This window comes from Salvelinus sp. IW2-2015, linkage group LG23 (genome assembly GCF_002910315.2).
Source record: "Salvelinus sp. IW2-2015 linkage group LG23, ASM291031v2, whole genome shotgun sequence".
NCBI lineage: Eukaryota > Metazoa > Chordata > Actinopteri > Salmoniformes > Salmonidae > Salvelinus > Salvelinus sp. IW2-2015.
In genome coordinates, this window is record NC_036863.1 from 41,166,759 (window position 1) to 41,185,261 (window position 18,503).

The following is an 18,503-nucleotide window of genomic DNA, read 5'->3' on the forward strand; positions in this document are numbered from 1 at the left end:
GTACAGGGTCAGGACAGGCAAGGCTCAAARCCAGGAGGACGAGAGAAAGAGAGGSAGGGAAAAAGACAGGAGCTGACAGKACAAACGCTGGTAAGCTTGACAAACAAGATGAACTGTTACCAGACACAGGGGATAATGGGGAAGATGGGCGACACCTGGAGGRAAGTGGAGACAATCACAAGGACAGGTGAAACAGATCARGGCGTGACACCCATAAACGTAACRGACATATACCAAATAAATGCTTCATAGAGTTCAAGTAACAGACACATCTCAACATCAACTGTTCAGAGGAGACTGTGTGAATCAGGCCTTCATGGTTGAATTGCTGCAAAGAAACCACTACTAAAGGACACCAATAAKAAGAAGAGACTTGCTTGGGCCAAGAAGCACGATCAATGGACATTAGACCGGTGGTAATTTGTCCTTTGGTCTGGAGTCCAAATTGAAGACTTTTGGTTCCAACCGCTGTGTCTTTATGAGACGCGGTATGGGTGAACGGATGATCTCCGCATGTGTATTTCCCACCGTAAAGCATGGAGGAGGAGGTGTTATGGTGTGGGGGTGCTTTTCTGGTGACACCGTCTATGATTTATTTAGAATTCAAGGCACACTTAACCAGCAAGGCTACCACAGCATTCTGCAGCGATAGCCATCCCATCTACAGTGGCAAGAAAAAGTATTTGAACCCTTTGAAATTACCTGGATTTCTGCATCAATTGGTCATCAAATTTGATCTGATCTTCATCTWAGTCACAACAATAAACAAACATAGTGTGCTTAAACTAATAACACACAAATTATTGTATTTTTCKTGTCTATATTKAATACATCATTTAAACAGTAAGTTGGAAAATTATGTGAACCCCTAGGCTTATGACTTCTCCAAAAGCTAATTGGAGTCAGGAGTCAGCTAACCTGGAGTCCAATCAATGAGACGAGATTGGAGATGGCGGTTAGCGCTGCCTTGCCCTATAAAAAACACTCACAAAATGTGAGTTTGTGAACCATGCCTCAAACAAAAGAGATCTCAGAAGACCTAAGGTTAAGAATTGTTGACTTGCATAAAGCTGGAAAGCGTTACAAAAGTATCTCTAAAAGCTATTCAACAGTCCATGGTAAGACAAATGGAGAAAGTTCAGCCCTGTTACTACTCTCCCTAGGAGTGGCTGTCCTGCAAAGATGACTGCAAGAGCATAGCGCAGAATGCTCAATGAGGTTAAGAAGAATCCTAGTGTAGGCTAAAGACTTACAGAAATCTCCGGAACATGCTTACATCTCTGTTGACGAGTCTACAATACGTAAACACTAAACAAGAATGGTGCTCATGGGAGGACACCACGCAGAAGCCACTGCTGTTCCAAGTGCACCTGGACGTTCCACAGCGCTAATGGCAAAATATTCTGTGGACAGATGAAACTACAGTTGAGTTGTTTGGAAGGAACACACAACACTATGTGTGGAGAAAAAAAGGCACAGCACACTAACATCAAAACCTCATCCCAACTGTAAATTATGGTGGAGGGAGCATCATGGTTTGGGGCTGCTTTGCTGCCTCAGGGCCTGGACAGCTTGCTATCATTGACGGAAAAATGAATTCCCAAGTTTATCAAGACATTTTGCAAGAGAATGTTAGGCTATCTGTCCACCAATTGAAGCTCAACAGAAGATGGGTGATGCAACAGGACAACGACCCAAAACWCAGAAGTAAATCAACAACAGAATAGCTTCAACAGAAGAAAATACGCCTTCTGGAGTTGCCCAGTCAGAGTCCTGACCTCAACTCGATTTGAGATGCCGTGGCATGACCTCAAGAGAGCAGTTCACACCAGACATCCCAAGAATATTGCTGAACTGAAACAGTTTTGTGAAGAGGAATGGTCCAAAWTTCCTCCTGACCGTTGTGCAGATCTGATCCGCAACTACATGAAAACGTTAGGTTGAGGTTATTGTGCCAAAGTAGGGTCAACCAGTTATTAAATCCAAGGGTTCACATACTTTTTTCACCTTGCATTGTGAAGGTTTACACGGTGTGACCAATTTATGCAGAAATCCAGGTATTTCCAAAGGGTTCACATACTTTTTCTTGCGACTCTGAGCCAATGGTGCGCCGCCCTATGGGACTCCCAATTATGGCCTGTTGTGATACAGCCTGGTATCGAATACCAAGAGTGTGAAAAGCTGTCATCAAAGGGTGGCTACTTTGAACAATCTAAAATCGATTTTGATTTGTTTAACACTTTTTTGGTTACTACATGATTCCATATGTGTTGTTTCACAGCTTTGATATCTTCTCTATTACTCTATAGTGTTCTACAAACATTGAATGAGTAGGTGTGTCCAAACTTTTGACTGGTACTATAGAAAAGCCTACCTTATTTGACAGGTTTACGCTCTTGCTATGACTAAATGCCTATGTGTGTGTGTGTGTTCCTGTGCAGTAGTTACAGTGGTGATTCATGCAAGAAGTGAATAGGCTTGCTTCTGATTGATTGTAGCCTTTKTTCTGCAGTCTTGATCCCTGCTGTGGTAATTGCTTTAATACATGAAATTAGCGTGGCCCTTTTTACTGGGGTATAGTAGTAATGAGTGGCCGTGGTGTGATAAGGTGATATGAAGCTCTCTCATGACTCTCAAGGCAGACCGATGTTGGCATACTAAAGAGCTAAGTTTTACTGCTCCTGCTATCTTTTCCAGGTAATGTAAATGCATGGATGGGGTTGGAGATGTATGATATGCTTAGGACGAGCTTCGATGCCTCTGATGTTTGAATTCCAGGGTCACAAACATTCACACCCCTTGACTTACTCCACATTTTGTTATGTTACAGCCTGAATTCAAAATGGATTAAATAAAATAAAATTCCCACCCATCAACACACAAAATCCCACAATGACAAAATGAAAACATGTTTTTAGATAAGTCTCTAAGAGCTTTGCACACCTGGATTGTACAATATTTTCCCTTTTTTAAATTTATTTAATTCAAGCTTTGTCAAGTTAATTGTTGATCATTGCTAAACAAACATTTTCAAGTCTTGCCATAGATTTTCACTCCAATTGAAGTCAAAACTGTAACTAGGCCACTCGGTAACATTCAATATCGTCTTGATAAGCAACTCCAGTGTAGATTTGGCCGTCTGTTTTCGGTTATTGTCCTGCTGAAAGGTGATTTTTGTCTCCCAGCTGACTGAACCAGGTTTTCCCTCTAGGATTTTCCTGTGCTTATAGCTGTATTCTGTTTATTTTTATCCTAAAAAACTCCTTAGTCTTCTCATACCCATAATATGATGCAGCCACCACCATGCTTGAAAATATTTTTGTGGTTGAATTTGTGTTTGAAATTCACTACTCGATTGCGGGACCTTACAGATAATTGTATTTGTGGGGTATAGAGATGGGGTAGTTATTGAAAAATAATGTTCATCACTATTATTGAACACGGAACGTGTCCATTCAATTTATTATGCGATTTGTAAAGCCCATTTTTTAAAACTTATTTAGGCTTGTGTCATGACGTTGCCTGCTTGGGTATAGCAAACCCCATCCCCCTCTCCCTGCCTCTCCCTTTCCTCCTTCAACCCATGCTGTGATCACAGAGAGACGTCGTAAATTCCTGAGAATCTCCTCATGGCCAAACAGTATTAGAGAGAGGGTAAACTTTCAGGACAAAGGAATTTTCTTCCACCTCACAGAACTTGAGGTACGAACATATTTCATGTTCCTGCAAAAGTATAAAAGCTCGGTGGAGATTCCAGCTATGAACCGGACCGTTTGTCCCCATGTGGGAAACTCATGAGAGACGGGGTGGCTGCATTGCCATACCGCTGTTTATATAATAACCTCAGATATGAGGTTTACATCTGTTTGTTGTATAAAATGAATGAGTGAGTATGATACTGTTTGTATAATTGTGTAATATGATTTCGGACTGTTTAATGAAGAAAAATACAAATCCCGTTTGATTTGAACTAAACCCGAGGACCCGCCCCTGAGCCAGTTGGGTCAGACACCCTGGGACAGCCCCTCTCTGCTATCCGAATAAAAGCTCAACTCTGAGAAATTACCATTAGACCAGGTTTTTCTCCATTAGGAGGAGAACGAAGGTTAAGTAACATTGCTGAATCTTTAACCATACCACGTGGTTAAACTCTTAGACGAATAAGAACAATTCTTTGATATTGACTACTAGTCTGCAGCTAGGAATTCGGTATCATTGAACGCGAAGAAAGACAACCGCCGAAACATCCATTCTATAACGAATGTCACTCTGAACTATCCACAATAACCAGGACAGAGACCGACGAATCTCCAACAGAAACTAACTTTTCTCCAGCGATCAAGACGACACATTGAGCGTAAATATATATATATTGATTGAAATTGTTCCCGAATGAGTGAGCGTTCATGTGTAAAGGATTAGCATGTCAATTGTTATAATTATGGACWCTGTAGTGACTTCTTAGTCAAACCACAATTTTCCCTTTGTCTAACAAGCCGCCATGCCGGTTCAGCCCACTAGGGCATATTTCTCCCATCATTTCATGTAACCATTTTTAAGTTTGTTTGTTTGTTTATGCATTTCTGTGAATTAATTAGTTAGTAATAAATAAATGATTTAAGAATTGATGTATGGATGACTCATAGTGAAGACTGGGTTCGTGCAGATAACCAACAATTTACGACGTTTGGAATGAGACTAACGTGAGGTAAAATAAATAAATCATTAATCAGAAGACTATTGATCAGATATGAAAATATCTGAAAGGTTATATTGGGAAATTATAACTTTGTAATCTGACTACTTTCCCTGGGTGCTCCCAAAATCATAGTTAATTAGTTACATTACAACTCAGTTGATCGCGTAATCCCTAATTACAGGAATCTTTGATAAAAACTATAAGTCTTCAATTTAATGATAGCAAAGACACGACACTTGCCATAACAGAGGTTGAATAACGACTGACTCAAGACATTACAGCTTTATCTTTTTTTTTTATTCTACAAACAAAATTCCACTTTGACATTATGGGGTATAGATCAGTGACACAACATCTCAATTTAATCAACTTGAAATTCAGGTTGTTACACAACAAAATGTGGARAAAGTGAAGGCGTGTGAATTCTTTCTCAAGGCACTGTACGTTGTTGTAACAGTCTTGAGGTGACAGACGCTGGGAGACCGGAAGCAAGTACAGTGTTGACGTGATGGAGTCCAGGTGAGTCCGGTGAAGCGCTGGTGCGCGTAATGATGGTGACAGGTGTGCGTAAAGATGAGCAGCCTGGCGACCTCGAGCGCCAGATAGGGGGAGCGGGAGCGGGAGCAGACGTGACAGGGCGCTATCCGGCGCCTGGCAGAGGCGCGGTGGCCCGACGAGCCGGCCGAGGCGCGGTGGCCCGACGAACCGGACGAGGCGCGGTGGCCCGACAAGCCGGCCGAGGCGCCCGACGAGGCATGGCGAGGGAGCCCGACGAGACATCCAAGGCTTGTGATCCAGCTGAGGCATGGGAGTCCAACGAGCCAGCTGAGGCATCCCCGGTTGCTTCGGCAGYGGCACCAGGACCTGACGTCACCACTAAAAAAACWAAAAACTCCCTGATTCTTCCAATTGTGGTGTCTGCATCTTTTAATGGTCTTAAGACGACAGACACTGGGAGATCGGAAGCAAGTACAGGGTGAGGATTTAATTATAAATAGACACGAAAGAAAGCAAAAACAGCATCTGGACAAGAGAAACAAAACAGCATCAATGCAGACACAGGGACAGATATAGGGGAGGCAATCAATGACGTGATGGAGTCCAGGTGAGTCTGATGAAGAGCTAGTGCGCATAACGATGGTGACAGGTGTGCGTAATGATGAGCAGCCTGGCGGACTCGAGCGCCAGAGAGGGGGAGCGGGAGCAGACGTGACACTTGTGTGTGTTTGTGAATTCCAATGATGGTGCATTGTGGCTGGTTGTTTTTTCATTGTTTGCGGCCAATTGCATCATACACTCTCATCTCTCCATCCTGAGCAGGAAACCAGGTGTGCCTCTCCCTCTCTCAGTGATCCTCTTCATCACAGATGTGTGGGAATCGGCACGCCCCTCTCATCTTTCTTCTAATGGCACATAATGCAAGCCTGCTGTGTAGCCCAAGATGCTATTGGCTGAGAAACATCAATGCTGCTTTACTTTGCTCTGCTCTCCCAAGCGCTACTAGGATAGTCATCACCTCGCCTGTCCCTGCTGTTAAGATTGTTATTGCTGCCTGGCAGCCTGCTCTGTCTGAGGGCATTGTTCCTAATGAGGAACAAAACAGAGTTTCCTAGATAGAGGGATAAAACAGTCATTGGTGGTTATACAAACAGGCATATATATATAGGCAACTGTTGTTTGGTTGGCAAAAATATTTTGTTATTTGATATGTATTGTGTTTAGATAGGGTAGTATGGCTTTACATGCTACCCCATTCTGTTTGGTTRTGTACTAGCCACAGTTTGGTATGCGTAATCATCTTACTCTTTGTCTTCCCTGACCAGTTCAGAGCATGCCTTTCGGACACTACAAATAACACAAATGTCTGATATACACTAAATGGTCAAGAGTATGTAGACACTCTTTCAAATGAGTGGATTCAGCTATTTCAGCCATCCCCGTTGCTGACTCTTGTATAAAATCAAGCACACAGCATTATCTCCATAGACAAACATTGGCAGTAGAATGACCTTACTGATGAGCTCAGTGACTTTCAATGTGGCACAAAGGGAAACCCAGACGTGAGCTGCCCAGTGATGCGAGCCTACCAGAGGAGCTAAATGCCTTTTATGCTCACTTATGCTCGCTTCGAGGCAAGCAACACTGAAACATGCACGAGAGCACCAKCTGTTCTGGATGACTGTGTGATAACGTTCTCGGTAGCTGATGTGAGCAAGACCTTTAAACAGGTCAACATTCACAAAGCCGCGGGGCCAGAYGGATTACCAGGACGTGTACTCAAAGCATGCGCGGACCAACTGACCAATGTCTTCACTGACATTTTCAACCTCTCCCTGACCAAGTCTGTAATACCTACATGATTTAAGCAGACTGCCATAGTCCTTGTGCCCAAGGAAGCGAAGGTAACCTGCCTAAATGATTACCACCCCGTAGCTCTCACGTCGGTAGCCATGAAGTGCTTTGAAAGGCTGGTCATGGCTCACATCAACAGCATCCTCCCGGATACCCTAGATCCACTCCAATTCGCATACCGCCCCAACAGATCCACATATGACACAATCTCAATCGTGCTCCACACGGCCCTTTCCCACCTGGACAAAAGGAACACCTATGTGAGAATGCTGATCGTTGACTACAGTTTAGCGTTCAACACAATAGTGTCCACRAAGCTCACCACTAAGCTAAGGACCCTGGGACTAAACACCTCCCTCTGCAACTGAATCCTGGACTTCCTGATGGGCCACCCCCAGTTGGTCAGGGTAGGCAACAACACATCTGTCACGAACAGGCCCCCATTAACATCGACGGGGCTGTAGTGGAGCGAGTCGAGAGTTTCAAGTTCCTTGGTGTCCACATCACCAACAAACTATCGTGGTCCAAACACACCAAGACAGTCGTGAAGAGGGCACGACTAAACCTTTTCCCCCTCAGGAGACTGAAAAGATTTGGCATGGGTCCCCAGATCCTCAAAAAGTTCTACAGCTGCACATTCGAGAGCATCCTGACCGGTTGCATCACCGCCTGGTATGGCAGCTGCACGGCATCTGACCGTAAGGCGCTACAGAGGGTAGTGCGTACTGCCCAGTACATCACAGGGGCCAAGCTTCCTGCCATCCAGGACCTATATAATAGGTGCTGTCAGAGGAAAGCCCATAAAATTRTCAGAGACTCCAGTCACCGAAGTCATTGACTGTTTTCTCTGCTATCGCACGGCAACCGGTACCGGAGCGCCAAGTCTTGGACCAAAAGGCTCCTTAACAGCTTCTACTCCCAAGCCTTAAGACTGCTGAACAATTAATCAAATGGCCACCGGACTATTTACATTGACATCACCCCTCCCCTCCATTTGTTTTTACACTGCTGCTACTCGTTGTTTATTATCTATGCATAGTCACTTCACCCCTACCTACATGTACAAATTACCTCAACTAACCTCTACCCCTGCACACTGACTCTGTACCGGTACCCCTCTATATAACCTCGTTAATGTTATGTTATTGTGTTACTTTATATTMTTTTTATATTTAACTTTAGTTTATTTGTAAGTAAGCATTTCACGGTAAGGTCTACACTTGTTGTATTCGGCGCATGTGACAAATAAAGTTTGATTTTCTGCCCTGCCAGTGCTGTCCCGGTCAACTATAAGTGCTGTTAATATGAAGTGGAAACGTCTAGGAGCAACAACGGCTCAACCGCGAAGTGGTAGACCACACAAGCTCACAGAACGGAACCACCGAGTGCTGAAGAGCGTAAAAAGCATACTCACTACCAAGTTCCAAACTGCCTCTGGAAGCAACATCAGCACAATAACTATTGGTCTGGAGCTTCAGGAAATGGGTTTCCATGGCCGAGCAGCCGCACACAAGCCTAAGATCACCATGTGCAATGCCAAGCGTCGGCTGGAATGGTGTAAAGCTCGCCGCCATTGTTTTTCATAGTTCGGGCTAGGCCCCTTAGTTCCAGTGAAGGGAAATCTTAACGCTACAGCAAACAATGACATTCTAGACAATTCTGTGCTTCCAACTTTGTGGCAACAGTTTGGGGAAGGCCCTTTTCTGTTTCAGCATGACAAAGCCCCCGTGCACAAAGCGAGGTCCATACAGAAATGGTTTGTCGAGACCGGTGTGGAAGAACTGCACAGAGCCCTGACCTCAACCCCATCGAACACATTTGGAATGAATTGGAATGCAGACTGCGAGCCAAGTCTAATCGTTCAACATCAGTGCCCAACCTTGCTAATGCTCTTGTGGCTGAATGGAAGCAAGTCTCMRCAGCAATGTTCCAAAATCTAGTGGAAAGCCTTCCCAGAACAGTGTAGGCTGTTATAGCATCAAAGGGGGAACTAACTCCGTATTAATGCCCRTGATTTTGGAATGAGATGTTCGGCGAGCACATACTTTTGGTCATGTAGTGTATCTGCACAAAGAAGATCTTGTTTCAGTACATATCGTTATGAAATGTGCTGTCCTTATTTATGAGTGTCTGAGTGTGTTGAGGCTGCACATAGCTATTTTCACTGTGGTTTCCAGATCAAGTTCATAGAGAGCTCAATTGTCCATGAAATCCCTTCTTTTCAATTGCACCCAGAATATGCGTTGAAGCGTGACGGAGACTGCAGTGTGATCAGAGGATTGAAAGAAAGAATGGCTCAGGGCACATGTTATTGAAATTGGCCAGAATAAGCATAATGTGCCCTGGCCTCTCTGTGGCACAGCAGCCCCCTAAAGCGCCCTGCTATCGCACCAGTCTGTGCTTAACAACACAGAGACACGGGGGGACAAGGCCATTGGCCAGGGTTTAGTACACAAAGGACCTAAGGGCCAATGGACCAGGCTATATTCAGCACGGCTCTAAGTCAAGAGGACATGGACTGACATACAGTATACTACAGTATACAGCTCACTTCTACATTACAGTCAAGGCGGTCATGACGCAGGTTCTGTTGTGTATTTGGCTTATACTTGTCATTTAGCACTGTGCATTCTCTAGACTGTGCAATACATATTAGAAAATGAAACAGGGTTAGCTTGACTTGATGTGTAGCAACAAGAGATTTGAGCATGCTGAAGGTTATCCTATTGTGTTCTTCGAGAGAAAGCAGAAGGTTATGTTATTGTATCGTAAGATAGGCATAGAGGGGGACTCAGGGACATTGTTGAAATACCAATACTGATGGGACTAAACTGTAGAGATGCACCAAAGTGGGGGGGGGGGGRAATCAGCTGCTCATGTACTAATGAAGTATTGATTGGAAATCAGTCATGCAAAATAACTCTGTTTTGACACAAAAATGTTTCAGGTGACCAATGTTGAAGACAAAATGGAAATGGTGTCGGCAGGCACAGGAGGAAAGACTACTTCACATTATTCAGCGTAATGAATGCACTGGCTGTACTGTATGTCTCATGTACAAGAGGTTTCCATTATGTTTTTGACATGCTGTTAAATTGACCTTGTCTTTTATTGAGTGGCCTGTTTTTCCTCTGTAGCTCAGTGCACCCATCCGTACTAAGGTCTGGCAAACACCCAAAATACAAACCACAGACCATTTTAGCCCAGCTTATCAGAATCCGCCTTAAGACCAGTCAACAACCTCAGTCCCGGTGGCACTCTTGGTCGGAATGGAAACTGTGAAAAATCAAACTATGACATTTAACACAGGAACGGCTTTCATTCAGGAACGCGTTCAACGACATTTGATTGCTACTTCAAAGCTTCCAGGCAAGAGGTCTGTAATCTCCTTTGCAAAAGAGTAAAAGGCCAATTCTAAGTGTTGTATCAGTCTGGATAGAGAGTGGGCAGGTGGKGAGAGTCCCTGTGCACTGTGTTTACCTGGTACACCCAGCCAGACGCAATACTATGACTCATTTCCACCGTGGAAGATCTTTGTCTGTGTCTCATTAGCTGGCGACAAAAGGACAAAGCTACATTGTTATTCCCATTGCTTTGGAAATCTCCCTTTCCTCTTTGCTTTCTGTTTTATCATCTGACCCAGAGTGGTGCTTTAACATTCGACTATATAACCAGGGCAGCTACTTTGAATCTCCTCGTGATCTGTTATCTGTTAGTCTTGCCTGGTGTATCAGTGGCCTCCTCTGCTCTTGTCCCGTGGGAGAGCAGAGTTCTTCCTAAAAATCGATCACTATCTCTGGCTACCATCCTGATAATGTTGGTGATTGAGAGCCGGTGACAGAGGCTGCAGACTTGGGCTGAGAAAGCCGTCTACTGTCTGCAGCACAATTATGACATTACAGTCATATGACTCACAGCCACAGTCGTTTGTCCAATTCAGTGTGAAAGGAGCCAAGCCCCCAACACACTAATATAACAGCTGTCTGGTGGAGTATGTTATATTAGGAGTATGCAGCAATAACTGATGTATTTATGAGTGTGAATACGGTGTGTGTTTTAGATGTGCATGCATCACAGTTGTTAGTATTTGTCAAGCCAGTAAAACCATAGTGCCAAGTAGAGTCATACAATGTGACTCTGGTGGTGCAGAATGGCATAGTTTCCTTTCACCTCTGCCAAGCCGTGACACTAAATCACTTTAACAGCATGGCTTTTCTCTGAACGGACCCATAACAACGTAATAAGCCACAAGCTTCTGCTTTTGCCATACATTTTAGGAAGTGGAATTGACTCCGCTASTTTAGTACTGGATTCTCGGGAACCGGTCCAGATTTGATTCAGCATAATATCTGAGATGATAGGCTGTATGTGGTCTTATCACAGAATGCCAAGTGCCAAATGCAGCTTAGCCTTGTATGATTTTCTCCTTCAATCAATGCATGCAGGCCATATAACCTTTCAAATGAACAGGATAGTGTCGCATGTTATAATAATTGGAAGGATCGTCACGTTCTGTGCGGATCATATTCTTTGGCCACAAATCTTTGCCTCCAAAGGTCCCCTCATTGAAAAGGCTTGGTCATTAGTGGCCTCTCTCTCTCTCTCTGCTCTGTCTCTCTGTCTCAAACACAAACACTGCTGGTCATTATACAGAAACGACCCGCACGCTGCTTGCTCAGCAAAAGGAAACTCCGATTTTCATTTTCTTCTCCTCTGCCCGATTTTTATTTGGCGGGATCGTTCTCCCTCCATTTCTTCTTTCCAATGAATAATACGATGATTTTCTACGTTTTCACCACGTTGAATTACACTTGTTCTGTAGTGAACCATTATATGTCACTACAGTTACAGTCGTACTGTAGATGATGTATTCATGACTTTATATCGAATACCGTTGAATAATTCATCCTCCAGTGCATCCATCCTCCTGCAGCTTGACACCTACGGGCAGAAGCCTCCTTCTGTCTATTCCAGTGGGACTTAGATATTCATTTAAATSCTGCGACTCTGTCTTTCTGTATAGTTCTTCAGTGTCCTAATGGATTCCATTGAGACTGAACTGCATTGATTTAGATGTGTTTTGTCAAAGTAAGTCAAGGAATTGCTAGTATATTTTTTCTCCGTCAGAAAAATACAGGTTGTCACGTTATGCAAATATTTTCTTACAGTTTTATCATTGCCTAAAATTCAAGTCAGAGATTACCTTTTTTTGTGTTGCAAGAGGCATTTCACTTAAATTTAAGGTTATGTAGAGACAACGTAGTTGATTCTGAATAATTATTTCTGTGGCGAGTGGAAGAGGATTGCAACAGTGTTCTCTCGGCCATCCAACCTACTACCTACCTCATCCCCATATTTGTTTGTTTTTCTGCTCTTTTGCACACCAGTATTTCTACTTGCACATCCTCATCTGCACATCTATCACTCCAGTGTCAATTGCTAAATTGTAATTACTTCACCACTATGGCCTATTTATTGCCCTTACCTCCTTACTTCATTTGCACACACTGTATACAGATTTTCTATTGTGTTATTGACTGTACGTTTGTTTATCCCATGTGTAACTCTGTGTTGTTGTTTTTGTCGCACTGCTTCGCTTTATCTGGGCCAGGTCGCAGTTGTAAATGACAACTTGTTCTCAACTAGCTTACCTGGTTAAATAAAGGCRAAATAATAAAATAGGACAACCAGACACTCTAACACATCAACATTAACCTTTAATATTCAATGACAGACAGTTGATAATGATTTCCATTGTTATTGTAGAGTAAGAAAGGCTTTGAGAGGGGAGTTACAACTCTGACAAATGACATGCCAGCTGTCACGCAGGTGTAGCATATGCTCAATATGTCACAGGTTACAATATGATGCTATGATTGAGCGTCAGTATCCCTGCAGGTGCTTGACATATGGGAGCTGTTTGAGGTTTCTATTGGCTTCGCTCTCTCCATCTCGTTAGCATCAGCATTGATCTGCCGTGACTGATTGTTGACAGACCTGCCTGGGCACACAGCGTATGCTACACTTTTATTGAAGAGATGCAAATCACCGCATTTTCTTAGAGGTCACTGTGCTTTTTGTTTGTTTACTTGGCACCGGGCCTCAAGCAAACACTGTGGCTGTCTTCGCATGGTTGTCTTTATATAGCGCGCAATATTCCTTTAAGTCGGTCTGCCTTTGTTGATAGTCGATACTGTCTTTACAGCTTGTGTATGTTAAACATTTTAAAGGAGCAGATTGCTGGAACGATTGCTAGGATGACGGCAAGGCTATTTCTGCTCCCTATAGGCCCGTGTTATTTTCTGTCTACCCCCAAGCTCCAGAGCCCAGGACAGACTGTCTCCTCTCCTTCACTTCAGTCTGCCACCAATAGGCTGCCTCAGCCCCCTGAGCCCTACCTACCGCCACCTGATTTACCCATCCACACTGTCTGCTGCTGAGCCAAGCTGACARGCCCACCCCAGGCCAGCTCTGCCTACCTGCCTGCCTGTCCATCTCCTACTCAGCCTCTGTCGGGCCTCTGCATGCCCATACCTCTTCACAACCTTGTCCTTCCACCCCAGGCCACCCTGGCTCTACCTGCCTCCTTCCCACCCCCTACACAGCCTCTGTCTGCCGATCACAGGAGGCTGCTGAGGGCAGAACGGCTCGTAATAATGTCCGGAACGGAGCAAATGGAATAGAATCAAACACCTGGAAACCATGAGTGTTTCTCAGTATGCATACTACCGTGCTCCACGCTCTCATGCTCCAAGTGCGTTCTCCGAGGACGTTCTTGTGAGGACGAGAGTGTGGAGAACACATAAAACATTTAATTTGAGGAGCACTCGCCCTCCCTCTACTGTTTTACCTCATTCATCTCCCCATTCACTGAACCTTCTTCCAGCCAGGAAAATGGCAACAATAGAGACCAAACAAGATGTACACAAAGCAAACGTTTTACTTCATAATTATCAGCTAGATATATTTGAATCATAATCTAGCTAGCCAGCTAGCTAGTTAAACAGGCAATGACCTAAAACAAATATTATGCAAGGTAGATGTCAATTCTTTGTGGCTCGCTAGCTAGTCAGTTAGCCCAATTGACTTACTATAGACTTACCCATTCACTGAACGTTCCTTCTTCTAGCCAGGAAAATGGCAATAAAGATGAAACAAGATATACACAATGCCAACCCCAGGCCAGCTCTCAACATTAACCTTTAATATTCAATGACATAACTATCAGCTAGCTATATGTGAATCGTAATAATGTAGCTAACCATATAGTATAACAGGCAAAATGACCTAAAACCAATGTTATCCGAGGTAGATGTCGATTCTTCGTGGGTAGCTAGCTAACAATTCTTTGTGGCTAAATGGCTAGCTAACAGTAGTAGCTAGCCAGTTAGCTCTATTGACTTACTAATGCCTGCCTGCCTACGCACACTACAGTGGGTATTGTAGGAAGGTAACCATGACATAATTAACACAGCATGTATTTATTAACTTATCAAAATAAAATCGTGTAGTCAGGCAACATATGAGAAAGTCGGAGTGTATTTTCTCTCGCTTCAGCTCAAATAATGTCCRCCATTGATGCTTCCGTCGATGCATGCTTTAAAATATGTACAAACGGAGTACATACTCCATTTCACATACTTTGATTTGGACGCGTACTCTGACCCTCCCGTGCTCCAGTTTGCATGCTTGGTAGTATGCATTTTGAAAAACACCCCATGTGCTTTCCACTCATTCCTCGCCAGTTATTACCACAAGCCCGTTCTCCCCAATTAAGGTGCCACCAACCGACTGTGCTGCCATCCTCCTCCCTCCACAGCCCACAGCCCACAGCCCACACACAGCAGTGACGGGGGAGTACACCGATAATACTCAGTTTCTTTAACGTTGTTGATCACGCAATGTTATCGCCCTTCAATCGGTCTTGGTTTTGTACTGGACTGTGATCTGTTATTATTCTTGGAGAAAGGGCCAATATTCCGCTAATATGCTGCTTATTGTACAACGGACTGTATTCGTTTGTAAGGAGGTAGATTCTGCACAGGTGGGCCTTMACGGGTTGAGAACTATAAAGAGGTAGTTTTGTCCCGTGTATATATGATTTTGTGCCAGCCAGGTCCCACTACTATTAAAATGTGATCAATATGACCATTGCTCATTCTCTAAAAAGCAGTTGAAACTCAACATTTTGCCCAGTTTGTCTCATTTGTCTGTAGCCGTTGGCTGTGTACTCTGGGTCTGCTGCCTAGACCCTTTGAGCAGCATGCTCGTGTTGTAGTAACAATGTGTCCCTTTCCTTTTTCATTTACTTCAACTATCAACAAACCATTTCATTTTCAATTTAAAGATAACACCAGTCTGTGGCACACAGAGTGTGTACAGACAGGTCACACCAATAAAGTGATGGGCCCATGTGATTGTGTTTAACCACTTATCTGGCCTAACAGAAAACACAACCTCTGTTTGACCATGAGATAGCTGTAAGATCTACCGCAGTGACATGGTGGTAGCCTGTCAAGTGTCACACATCAACATTTCTCTGTTCAAAGAAGCGGCACTCAAACTAACATGGATTAATGTGTCTTGACCCCACAGTGAAATGGAAAGGTCACCTCTCTAATGTCATGTTGCCATTTTTTTTTGCCATTTTCCCCTTAGGGTAATTACTGTTAGGCAGAACAGATAACTGTATGGCAGATAGAGGACAAAAGGTAATGGCAGATTGATGTGTGATGATTAAACAGTAAKGACACAGACTCGGAGCCGCTACCGAGACATTGTGTTCTATATTCACCACGGATCTGGGCTAAACATTTGACATGTATCTCTCCCTGCTAAAGCTCTGTATGCTGGATTTCCACCCCTCCCTTCCTGTCGCCCAGCCAGACCTATTTGAGGTGCTGTCGCTTTAAGTCTTATGAAATCAACTGGATATCTCAACTGCGGGCCATTTATTTCAGAAGAGGTTGGCATTATGGGTAATTAATCTGAAAGTGCCATAATTAATCCTGCTACGTTCACCCCCGAGGCTAGCTTCAATGTCTGGGCAAAAACTGTCTCCCCAACAACCCCCCCACCCCCGAGACCCTAGACTGCATATTATCTTAAGGCAGGAAAACACAATCTTTTAAATTCTGTGTTCGCACTACCTTTCACTCTGCGTTAAAAAACCATGATGTTCTAACRAAATAATCGTAGGGTGTAGGACTTGAAATGTAGCGATGTAATGATTTAACAGCAAGACAGAACATTTCTTTGCTTCCTTAGATTCATTCTATACATGTTTCGATCACAGAATTTTCACAATTTGACGTTCATTGTTGGCATATTCCAACCAGCTGTATGTGCTTGGACTGTAGGACTTGATTGGTGTTTTCATTTAGAATACACATGTTCTGTGTTTTGTTTTACTCCTGCATTACCATATKTTGTATGACTGGGGGGGTGTCAGTGGGAATGGGAGGATAGTCTACTTACTCAGTGGCATCAGCATAGGGAAGGGAAGAATGCCCAACAGTGAAAACAGCCAAGAGGACAGATAGTTAAAATCACTGCTGCTTCCCCCAACCACCCCCCGTGTCGTCCAGATAGCGTCCTTTTTATCATGTTGAGCAACCCTGGAGCTGGCAAATTGATTAATGCAAGCCTTTCATCCCAGACAGCCCTCGTGAAGATATCATCACTGCCTAGAAAGATGCCTCCAATACTGGGGGACTTGACAATACATGTCATCCTCTATAAATCACCATTTTCAAATCAAACCCTCTTCTTCTACACATTCCACCACTTAATGGTCAGGACTCTTATGTGCATGCCTTGCGTTGCACATGCAGATTACATATATTCATTTCGTCATCCTTTTCTTGCAGTGATTTTTCTGCACAGCGGGAAATGCAAACGTGTAGCGTGATCAAGATTTTMAAAGGCTTCTAAAGCTTGAAATGTATAATGTCAGACTTTATTTGCCCTTTTGAAAAATGTATCAACCYCTACAAAATGTCCATGTTGCTGCAGGATKATTTTCCYGCTGTGTGAAACTGGCTCAAATTAAGCTGCGGCATCTGATTACTGTGATTATTAGTTAAGCAATGAAGATGCTCATTTATTATACAGTACTTTCGATGATCACAATTGTGCATTTTTGCCTGTTTCGACCTAGCTCTATAACTTTGACATTGACTTGAGCTTTGAACGTTGAAGCCTTTGAAACCTTTCATTTTGGAGGATTTTCCTTCATGCATGCCTTTGCAACTACATCTACCGGGCAGCCATCTACATCAGAGACCTGGCTGCTTTGTGTTGGGTGTTCAGATGTCTCACAGCAGATAGTGACTTACCAAGGCCTAATGCCACGKAAAAGCTGAATCGACTCAGACTCGTTCAGAAAGTCTGGGTAGTATCCAGCGGTGGATTTTGGGGATAACTGTAGCTACTTGCCATGCTCAGCATTGTTCAGTTGCAGTCTCTAGTAATGTCAATACACAAGTGTCTTCTCTCTGTTCAATCAGCCAGCTTCATTGGGCAACAGCCAGCCAGCCCCTCAGCCTCTCTCTCTCTCCCTCCATCCCTTTCTATCTCTCTTGCTCTCTCTCTCTCTCTGTCCATCCCTCTGTAATCTTTCTCTCTCCTTCTCCTTCTCTTCTCTCTCTCTCTCGGTCGTTCTTCGTCGTCTCTTCTCGTCTGCTTCTGCTTCTTCACTCGCCGTCCCTGTCTGCTCTGCTGTTGTCTCCTGGCTCTTCCACCTCGCTCCTCTGCTCCTCTTGTTCCACCCCTCCATCTCTCTCCCTCTCTCTCTCTCCTCTGTCCAAACCCCTTTCCTCTCTCTACTTGTGTTCCCCCTCCTCCTCCTCTCTCTCTCTCCTCTCTCTCTCTCTCTCTGTCCAACCCCTCCCCTCTCTCTGTGTTCCTCCTCTCTTCTCTCTCTCTCTCTCTCTTTCTCTCTCTCTCTGTCCAACCCTCCCCCTCTCTCTGTGTTTCCCCCTCATCCCTCTCTCTCCCTCTCGCTCCTCTCTCTCCCTCTCTCTCTCTCTCTGCCTGAGTAATGGCCTGCCTTCCAACCTTCCTGTCACCACGATGAGAGGTGGTGGTGGCTCTGCTCTGTTCCCCTTTTTTCATGTGTGTCCTTTCAACCGACCAGGCAATCCCAGCTGAGATCTCTATCGACCATGATTTAGCTGATATAGCTACGTTTTTGCTTTCTCGCTCTCTCTCTCTCTCTTGCCCTCCTCTCCCACACTGTCTCTCCCTCCCCCGCTCTCTCCCTCTCCCCTCGTCATCCAATCAATTCCCTCTTCTGGCATCCCTTTCACCCTTGCACTTTCTCATCCGCTCTCCCTCTCTTCTGGTGTGTTTATTCTGTCAACATAGTCCCTGTATCCTACCCATCACAGTTCCCCCTTCAACTCTCACTAAATCCAAATGTTCCTGATGGGAACATCATTAGATAGCGATG

At 44.1% G+C, this 18,503-nt stretch overlaps 1 protein-coding gene across 1 annotated transcript in view; it reads left to right on the top strand.

The window, feature by feature from the left end:
* Positions 1–18,503, top strand: part of LOC111951074 (neurexin-1-beta-like) — a 146,156-nt gene that overhangs the window by 27,280 nt on the left and 100,373 nt on the right. The gene's annotated exons all lie outside the window — the stretch shown is intronic.